This window comes from Molossus molossus, unplaced genomic scaffold, assembly GCF_014108415.1.
Source record: "Molossus molossus isolate mMolMol1 unplaced genomic scaffold, mMolMol1.p scaffold_m16_p_7, whole genome shotgun sequence".
NCBI lineage: Eukaryota > Metazoa > Chordata > Mammalia > Chiroptera > Molossidae > Molossus > Molossus molossus.
The window spans coordinates 70,339,135-70,349,529 of NW_023425401.1; positions in this window are offsets into that span (position 1 = coordinate 70,339,135).

A 10,395-nucleotide genomic window follows, 5' to 3' on the forward strand; every position below is an offset into this window, starting at 1 on the left:
CTGGTTTTGCTGTTATTGTGGGCCTGGACTTGAAATACAACTGGAGCCTAGGTATTATTTCTAGGGAGGTGACCTTCTGTATCTGGCTATAAATTACTCGTCCAGTTTGTTCACCTGTCTCAGTTTTTCCTACCTACTTGCCAAAAAATTTTAAATTTTCTATTCATTACTATACTGGCACAAAGAGATAAATAACAACCAAAATTCTAAAGATAAATTACACACACACACATACACACACATATGTATATGTTAGGTTATCAAAGAATATCTTTGCTATGCAGACATGAACTAAACTCTTTTTTTGTTGTTGTAAATATTCAATTCATAATGGAAAAAAATGAATTTAAAGGAAAGCAGGAAGTTCATCTGTATGTGTTGGTTAAGGGTGTGGGGAGAATGATGAGTAACCCTGGAGGAAGGAAAACAAAAGAGAAGGCACACTGAGATTGTAAGTCATTCAGAACAAAGTAATTTTAGACAAGTTATTTAACTCCACTGAGTCTCTATTTTCTCAGTTGTAAAATAAGGGCTTGAACAGCAATGTTGTAAGACTCCACCCAAAACACGTGCTTCCACAAAACCCAGTGGACCAGCCTCAGGGAGCAGAACAACAGTAAGAAACTCCTGAAATATCTATCCCCTAGAATCTAGCCTTCAACTGAGGCCTCTGGGAAAGACAATTTCGATTGCTGGGCCACTGACTTTTTTCCCCATTGACCCCTCCTTCTCCTCACTCCCTCCCCCTCCTGCTTTCCCCCAACAAATGTCTGTGTCTATTGGTTGTGTGCATATGTATATACGTTCTTTGGTTTATCTCTTCCCACCTCCCCACCCCACATTCCTTTGAGGTTTGTCAGTCTGTCTCCTAAGAAGCCTGAAACACCAATCAGAAAAAAATATATGTACCCCTATGTTAATAGCAGTGCTATTTACAATAGCTAAGATCTGGAAACAGCCCAAGTGTCCATCAATAGATGAATGGATAAAAAAGCTGTAGTACATTTACACAGTGGTATACTATTCAGCTGCTAAAAAAAAAAAAAAAAAAAAAAAATCTTGCCCCTTGAGATGATATGGAGGGACCTGGAGAGTATTATGCTGAGCAAAATAAGCCAGTCAAAGAAAGACAAATACCACATGATCTCACTTATTTATAAAATATAATGAACAAAATAAGCTGTTAATCAAAATAGTTCCTGGACCATTGACTTTTTAATCTGTTAGGGCCCAGGGAGAAAACAGTAGGCTGTTCTTATAATATAGGTACTTCTGGAGAAAATTTAAACCTGAACAAGGTTAGGCTTCTTTCACAAACTAATCAGTAAACACTATCACTTAAGGTTAATGGATTCATTTTTATTAAATACAATTTAGACACAGAAAGTAGGCATATCCACCTGTACTTACTTCAGTCCACTATGTTTGAGTTCACTTTAATGCTTAAGCCAGAATTCACAAATCAAGCCTAGTGGGGTTTATACAAGAAGAGTAACGCACACTAATATTTTACCTCATTGAATTCAAGTATTCACTGGTGTTTGTAACCAGAAAACTAATTGGCTCCAAATCTCACATAAAAAAGATATGCAGGTATCCTAGCAAAAAAGAACAAGTAACAAATCTATAAATTAAAGTTTGACAGTCACCCTAATATTGGTACTATGACTTTAAGAAAGTCTATGAAACCAACATTTTTTAAATTTCTTAAGAAAGAAATTGGGGATGAGTAAAAGCTTTCAAATATAACATGCATTTGAAGGTACCTAATGGAGGGTAAAATGTCAACTGGGACATGTTAGAGTAATGCCATAGTCATGGTGACTTGAGAATAAGTAATATGAGCCAAGGTGGGGCTGCTTTAGTTCACTGGGAAGTCAGAAAAAAGGGAACCTTGGAGACAGATTCAAGGGGTTATCCCAGGACAAACTGGAAACTGGAATGTATTCTCCCTTTCTCCTCCAAAGGAGAGACATGTTGGTCTCAGGTTAGAAGCCCAAGAAAAATTCTTAACATAAAGGTTGAAATAGGTGGTTTTAAAAAATAAATAGGTAAGCTGAGCAATCTCTAGAAAACTGGGAGTTCACAGGTAGAATGAGGAAATCTATGAAAGCACCAGAGTAGGTAAGAAGGTTGTTTTGTGTCCAGAACTAGAATGAAACTATTCAACAGATTTTATGTAGGTATCATCCAGGGGAAGCAGTGGATTCATAGTCTAAATGGCTGCCTTTAATATAGGACCAAGAAAAGAAAATACTGTGCTTTCCAGAAATGAACAACAATAACTTTGGATTTAGACTGGAGATAGAGCTAAAGAAAAATAACAGAAAATTGTACATTAGGATTTGCAGCTAGAGAAATAATTAGTTGCTTTGATAATAAAGGATGGAATATCAAAGTAACCATAGAGATGACTATGCTTAAACAGAGATTGAGCTAGTAGGTCCAGGGCCAATCCCAATCCCACCATCCTCATTTACCCAGGCCTGGGTTTCTACAGATAGTTGATGTATATAATGAATGTCTTTTCCTAGTGTAAATGGGGAGAGGTCTGTACATAAATGTCAGAGAGACAGGTAAAGAGAATAAGATAATGTAAGGTGGCCTAATATCTATTTCTACTTTGGACTATTTTGAAAACCTTGAAAAAGTGTATTTCAGCCAATTTACTTGGAAAATTTTGTGAATTTATGAGCATAGGTGGGGTTATTTTCTTCCCCACTACCTCACTCTGTTATGCAGCATCTGCACCTCTGAGGATTGTGAGGAAACAGTGACAAGAATTCATGCCAGTAGAGAGTGAGCAAACTGGTAGAATTAGGAAGACATATTATCATTGAGGCATGGTCAAACTTTATGTAACTGCACACTTTCATTCAATTATTTGCAGACAGCAAATTCCACAAAGCAATCTGGGGTTTCTAGAGATAAACACCTTTATTTCTGAGCCTAGGTGACACTTTCTCTGAAACTCCAAAAAATAATTGGTGAGGATTTTGAGGAGAAGCAGAGAGACATTGCACTACAAAGAAGCTAACAGTCTAGGAAATTCAACTATTAGTGTTCAAAATGGACTCTTAGATACCACATGGATATGAGGTCTAGGCTGAAATCTATATCTTTCTCCCCACTTGTGTGTTCTGTTCCTTCTTTCCTTCCATTCCAACTACCTTCCTGCAATATACTCTCCTGTTAACCAAGTTCTGTTTACTTCTATAACCTATTGCTCTTAGCGCAACGGAGCCAGCCTGACTTTATCAAAACTCCTGCAACTCATTTTACTTTGATGACTGAGAGCCATATTACATGTTCTCCTACTTTCTTACAGTATATTTCCTGGATCCTACCCAAATTTTCCAGCTTTTTCTCTAAACAACCTCTAAATGTAGGTGTTCCATAAGATTATTTGTAGCTTTTAATTGGATTTTATAACATAAACTTTATTCATATAAGATGTCATGTCTCTGTAGAAGAATGTTCTACTTGGTAAAGATTTGAGAAGGTCCTGCAGCCATTCACTATCATTACATTTTCTTATAAATCATTTAATTGCATTTAATTTTTAAATGTTATTTCAGCTGTGGAAGTAAGAAATAACTTGATATATATGAAATTTCTTCCTTCTTTGTCTAGCTGCTGACTAGAATTAGGCTAGTCATTTGTGCTTATGATGTCATGATTTGTTGCCATAGTAACAAATATACAATCACATATGTCTCATTATTATTTCATTAGAGTGGTGACATATTTATAGTATTCAGGAACAGCATCATATCACCCTTTTAAATAAAGTGCTCTTATGTAGCACACAAATACCCTTCAGCCTCACCGTACAGTTTTCCCCGTGGTTTACATCATTTCCTTTATATGCTACACACTGGTAGCTTGTTTCTTACAGAGATTAAAAAAATAAAAAAGCTTTTTTAAAAGAAGGCTCGCTGCTCTGTATGCAGAGTAGTCATTCTCTGTCTCACTGCTTCACTAATAAACTCTCTTTCACTTTAAACTCTAAAAAAATAGTAAGACAATACAAATGTGTTAAAACAATTGTATCTGAGATTCCAAGATGACTGCAGTGTAGGTGGAAGCTTTACCCACATGCTCCCTGCCCCAAACTAAATTTACAGCTGAATTACCGAGCAGTCAACCTGAACAACTAACTGAATACTAGCTTAACTGAAATATTGTAAGCAAGAATTACAAAAGAAGCCACAAAAACACTGATAGAAAGGATGAAGACATAAAAAGTAATAGCCCCTGGACTCAGTTGTGGTGATGGTTGAGAAGGTGGAGGGCTATCACAGTTGTAAAACTGCCTCCCCCTAGCAGCATGGGGTCTCAGCCCCATACAGGGATACACAACCCAGAGCAACAGAGATGGGAAGAAGAGCTTGTGTATCATCTGGCAGTAAAAATCAGTGGGGATTCAGTCAGTCTGGGAGACTCAGGCTGAGCCATCCAAGAAAAAGCACTTCTATTGTTACAGCACCAGCCTGGGTAGTTCACAGAACAGACTCTGACTGCTGGTGAGGCCACACTGCCATACTTGGCTTCTGAAGAAGGGTCCACAGGCTACACTCAGCAGTGACTTTAAGAGGCCTTCTTTTTTTTCTGGGGAGGCTTCAGGCAGAAATCCAGACAGTGACTAAATTGTGTATCTTGGGAAAGAGGGCCAGTCTCCCCAACCTTGAGTGCACAGCTGGTACCTCTTCCCCCTAACCTGTTGAGCCACTTTCCCTGGCTTCTCCTGCTGAGTTTAGAGGTGCAGGGGAGCCATACAGAGCGAGGACATCCAGCCCCATTCTACTGGGTTTGATGGTACAGGGAAAGCATGCAGAGCTGGGACTTTTGACCCTGTCTTGCCAAGACCAACCAAGTGGAGAGAGATCAGAGTGCTGTGCTGGACTGGGACCTTTGGTCCCATTCTCTTTGGTTCATCAGTGTGGGAGGACTGGTGAGCTGTGCAGAGCTGGAATTTTGGGACAATGTTTCCCAGAAAGTCTTCAGTCTAGGAGGCAGAAAAGCAAGGGCTGAGCTGTGTGGCTACCTTGCAAGTAGATCAATTCAATCTTCCCTCTCAGTTCAGCCAGTGCGGCCCTGAGAAATAGAAAGAGTGCCTGCCCCTTCTACATTCTTGTGGGCAGCATCCCCAACAGGAGACTATTTGGGTCATCCTTGCAAAGTCCAGGATAACCACACTGAATACAGTTCATGGGTGGAAGGAAAAATAGCTCAAAGAAGAGACATTCAAAGTGTGAGACTTTTGGTGCTATTGTCTGGGACTGGGACAAAGTGCTTAGCTCACTCCTACAGGCTGGGATGAAATCATCTCACACAGGAGATTCTTTGGATCTTCCTCCTTGAACCCATGGCAGTTGAGCTTCTTCCTACAGGGGATACAGTTGGTTGTACCTAACATGAATCTACAGCCAGCCCCCTAGAAGAAAAGAGAGTTGAAGGCTCTGGCAGAGACTAAGTGATTTGACTTTGAAGCAGGGGCTACCATCCCTTAATTGAGTACCTCACTATGTGATCCCCAAGTGGGTGACCCACTAGCCTTATCTATTTATGTCTGTTTTCCTGCCCCACCAAGCCCTCAACCTGTGGAAGGGCCTGTGGATCATTACTAGCCTGAGCTAATCCTACAATCTTTCCTCAGAAGGTTTTGGAGGAAGACCAGGAAACCTCAGGGGAAGATGGAGTAGCTGACAGGTGGTGACAAACCTAAGGGAGCCCCGGATCTAAACTGGAGGAAACTGACCCTTTTACAAATATTGACCCCTCCCACACCAACTCAGATTCAGTATGTGCAGACACAAACAGTGAACAGTGTGGTAGCTACAAACAGGTGACCCAAGGCCAGTTACACACAAAGTCTACAGTGACCTGTACCTGAATCACACCAAAATAGACACAGAACCAACACAACCATTGGTGGGATTTAGAGTAAACCAGAGTTCAACAAAACTAGTCACACAAGCAGCACCTCAAAGGGAGATTCTGGCAAGCAACAGACACTGCTGGGAACAAGTTCACCTCAGAGAGCAGCCCCTGCATAGCATCTCATACACTGTGATTGAGGTTTGTCCTATAGTCACTTAGCCTGAAGGGTCAATATCACACACACACACAAAAGCAAACAATATTTAAGACTCAACTACAACAGGGGTTTCACATACCCTCAAGAAACATTCCTGGAGAATAGAACTAAAATGATCTGAAAGACTGCCACTGAGCCCAACAAGACACCTTTATCATAAAGCCATCATAACAAGTTTGGGAGACAAAGCAGATCTATCTAATAATATACCAAAACAAAATGGGAAGACAAAAAAAAAAGCCCCAAACAAAAGAAAAAAAGAAAGAAATCACCAGAAAATAAATAAAATGAAATGGAAGCAACCGAAATATGACATGTAGAATTTAAAACAGTGGTTATAAAAATGTTCTAGGACTTTAGGGGAAGAATGGATAATCTCAGTAAGAATTAAAACAAATAGATAGTAAGTATTAAACAAGATATGGTAACCATAAAGAAAAACCAGTCAAAAATAAAGAATACAATATCTGAAAAGAAGAATACACTAGCAAAAATAAAGAGCAGGTTCGATGAAGCAGAGGATTGAATCAAGAGATTAGAGGGTAAAATAACAATAAGCACTCAGGTAGAGCAACAACAACAGCAAAAATAATTTTAAAAAATGAGGAATGTCTAAGAAAACTCTGAGACAAAATCAGGTGTAAAAACAGCCACATCATAGTGTCAGTATGGACAGCTAAATATTAATGTAAGGAAAATAGCTAGTTATTAATATAAGGAAGAAAGCAAAAGGGAACTAAATAATCTTTAAAAACGGAGAAGCAGATGAAAGTAACAGAACAGAATTTTCATCTAAGTTACTAGTAAACAGATGACCCAAGGCCGGTTACACACAAAGTCTATAGCGACCTATACCTGAATCACACCAAAATAGACACAGAACCAACAAAACCAACGGTGAGATTTAGAGTAAACCAGAGTTTAACAAAACTAGTTACACAAGCAGCACCTCAAAGGGAGATTCTGGCAAGCAACAGACACTGCTGAAAACAAATACATTCACACACGCTAGGGGACTGACACCAGAAAGATTTAATTCTCATCCTCAGAACAGGACAGAAAAATATCCCCAGGGGTGCTAAAAGCCAAGCACTGGAGGAGGGCAAGAAAATTCTTCCTCTGGACACATCCATAATAGGAACTCAATGATGTAATGAAACTTTTTGACATGCTCAGTGGGAATCAGGGTTATAAAACTGAGGTGCAGGGCCTAGTGTGGGAACAATCATAAAATAATTGGATTAAAGGGTGGCATGAGGCACCAATATAATTTACTGACAAGAGGACCCAATCCTGGCCAAGTAAAAGTTAAGAATTTGGGTTGGATAATTTAAGTGGTTATTTGTTTTTTACCCAAATCAAGAAGATATATGGGGGATTAACAGGAGCTTCATGGCAGTGCTTTTAGAGCCTGCTCACCCTCTAAGTCCCCAAGGATTTATTAATTCCCCTTAATTCACAATAAAATCTTACCATCATGCATAGGGACAGAGATTTGGTGGATAAACAAAATATAACCTTGAGGTATGCATTCTCATGGCCTGGCTAGCCTAGGACCAAAGAATGTATGAGAATAGATAAAGTATGCATGATGGGTTGGAATGCTGCCCTGAAAGTGCCAATGGGTTTATGGCCCAAGTGTGAATGTATCTCTTCTGAAAACAGCAAGGGACAGGTGGAACAAAAAGAATGCTGGGCTTTGCTGAAAGGTCAGTAGAGATATTAACTCAAGAATTTAATTACATAAAACAAATGTGTAGCCTAGGGAACTGCTAAGAGAATAAATTTAGCTACATACAGACATCAGGAGCATTTGCTCCCTTGCAATGCTCCCCCTCACTCCATCACCCCAAGTTGTGTCTGCTTGTGATTCATTGCATTGCAATGATCCAAAATAGACTGAGAGTTGGCAAATGGTGACCCTAATGTGACTCGAACGTGCAATGATGTGATTTGATGTGATTAGCAAAGTAAAGGTATGAGAAAGAAAATTAGCAATCTGGATCAAAAGTAAAAGTACATTTGGGTTATCTTGAGTCAGTGATATCTATCTTGGATAGCTCCCAGCATACCAAGTGACTGTGAGGAAATTTCCAGTAAGACAGCATGGGATTTATTTTCACATAAAGTCGCTGATTTTTCTAAAATCAGCGACTTTATGTGAAAGTCTTACAACAACTGTTGAAAGCAGCTCAACACTTCGTATCAGAGCAGAAACTCTTTCAGCTTTTAAGGGACATGCAAGAGTACTGACCATGGTTTCCAAAGAAGGGCACATTTGATTCTGACTTGTGGTTCAAAGCGGGAAAAATTTTTAGGGTGTACAAGGGTTTGGGATGTAATCTTTCCACCTACACTCTTATTTTAAGGTGACTGCCATTTACAGCAGTGCATCCTCTAACTAAAGAAACAAGTCCTAGCGGCATGGTGGCTCCAATCTTCCCACTGGAGGAGACACCAGAACTGACTGCCCCCCCCCCCCCATTGTCATCAAAGGAGGAAAATTCTCCTCCTGCCTTCAACATTTTGTGGAGGATTCCTCAGTGTCTTCATGTCCAGCTATGGAGGACTCTCCCTTCCATATTTTGTGCAGGATTCCTCAGTGTCTTCATATCCAGCTATGGAAGACTGTCTTAAAGAAGCTAGAGATTTTAGAGTTTTATTCAGTGAAGTCAACAACTTGCGCATGAATCTTTGCACTACCAAGTTTTTATTTATTTTTCTCATATATTTTTTCTTTTTTATTAATTAATTTTTGTTACATATGTTTCCCCCTTTTCCCCCACTCATTCCCCCTCCCCCTTCCTCCCTGCCCTGTCCCCAGTTTGTTGTCCAAGTCCACTGTTGATGCGTACATACATATAAGTTCTGTGGTTTATCTCTCCCTACCATCCCCTCTTCTGGGGATTGTTAGTCTGTACCCCACTTCCACGTCTCTGGGACTACCCCATTCCTCAGACTGTTATGTTCATTATATTCTACAAATAAGTGACAATATATGATACTTGTCTTTCTCTGTTTGGCTTGTTTCACTTAGAATGATACTTTCCAGGTCCCTCCATGTAGTCTCAAAAGATAAGAGATCTTTCTTTCTTAGAGCTGTGTAGTACTCCATTGTGTATATGTACCACTGCTTTTTTATCCATTTGTCTACTGATGGACACTTGGGCTGTTTCCAGATCTTAGATATTGTAAATAGTGCTGCTACAAACTTGCGGGTACATATATTCTTTCAGACTGGTGTTTCAGGCTTCTTAGGGTATATTCCTAGAAGTGGGAACACTGGGTCAAATGGAAGTTCAATTTTTAATTTTTTGAGGTAACACCATACTTTTTTCCATAGTGGTGGCACCAGTCTGCATTCCCACCATTAGTGTACTAGAGCCCCCTTTTCTCCACACCCTCGCCAACACTTGTTTTTTAATGATTAGTTGATGGCGGCCATTCTGTCAGGTGTGAGGTGATACCTCATTGTTGTTTTAATTTGCATCTCTCTGATGATTAGTGATGATGAGCATTTCTTCATATGTCTCTTAGCCATTTGTATGTTCTGTTTAGAGAGGTGTTTATTTAGATCCTCTGCCCATTTTAAATTGTTTTTTTTTGTATTTATTTTGTGGAGTTGTATGAGCACTCTCTATATATTGGAAATTAACACCTTATCTGATATATCATTGGCAATTATGGTCTCCCATACAGTGGGTAGACTTTCTATTTTGATGACTGTATCTTTTGCTGTGCAGAAGCTTTTGAGTTTGATGTAGTTCTATGTGTTCATTTTCTCCTAAGTTTCTATTGCCTTAGGTGATGTGTCAGTAAAAATTCTGCTGTGTATGATGTCTGAAATTTTGTTGCCCAAAGTTTCATCTAAGATTTTTATGGATTCATGAGTCACATTTAAGTCTTTTATCCATTTTGAGTTTATTCTTGTGTAGGGTGTAAGTTGATGGTCTAGTTTCATTTTTCTGCAAGTAGCTGTCCAATTATCCCAGCACCATTTATTACAGAGGCTGTCCTTAGTCCACTGTATGCTCTTGCCACCTTTGTCAAATATTAATTGAGCATATTGCCTTGGGTCCATTTCTGGGTTCTCTGTTCTGTTCCACTGATCTATAGACCTGTTCTTGTGCCAGTACCAGGCTGTTTTGATTATGGTGGCTTTGTAGTATAACCTGAAATCTGGTAATGTAATCCCTCCAACTTTCTTCTTCATTTTCAAGATTGCTGTGACTATTTGAGGTCTTTTTTGGTTCCATATGAACTTTTGAAGTACTTGTTCTAATTCTGTGAAGTAT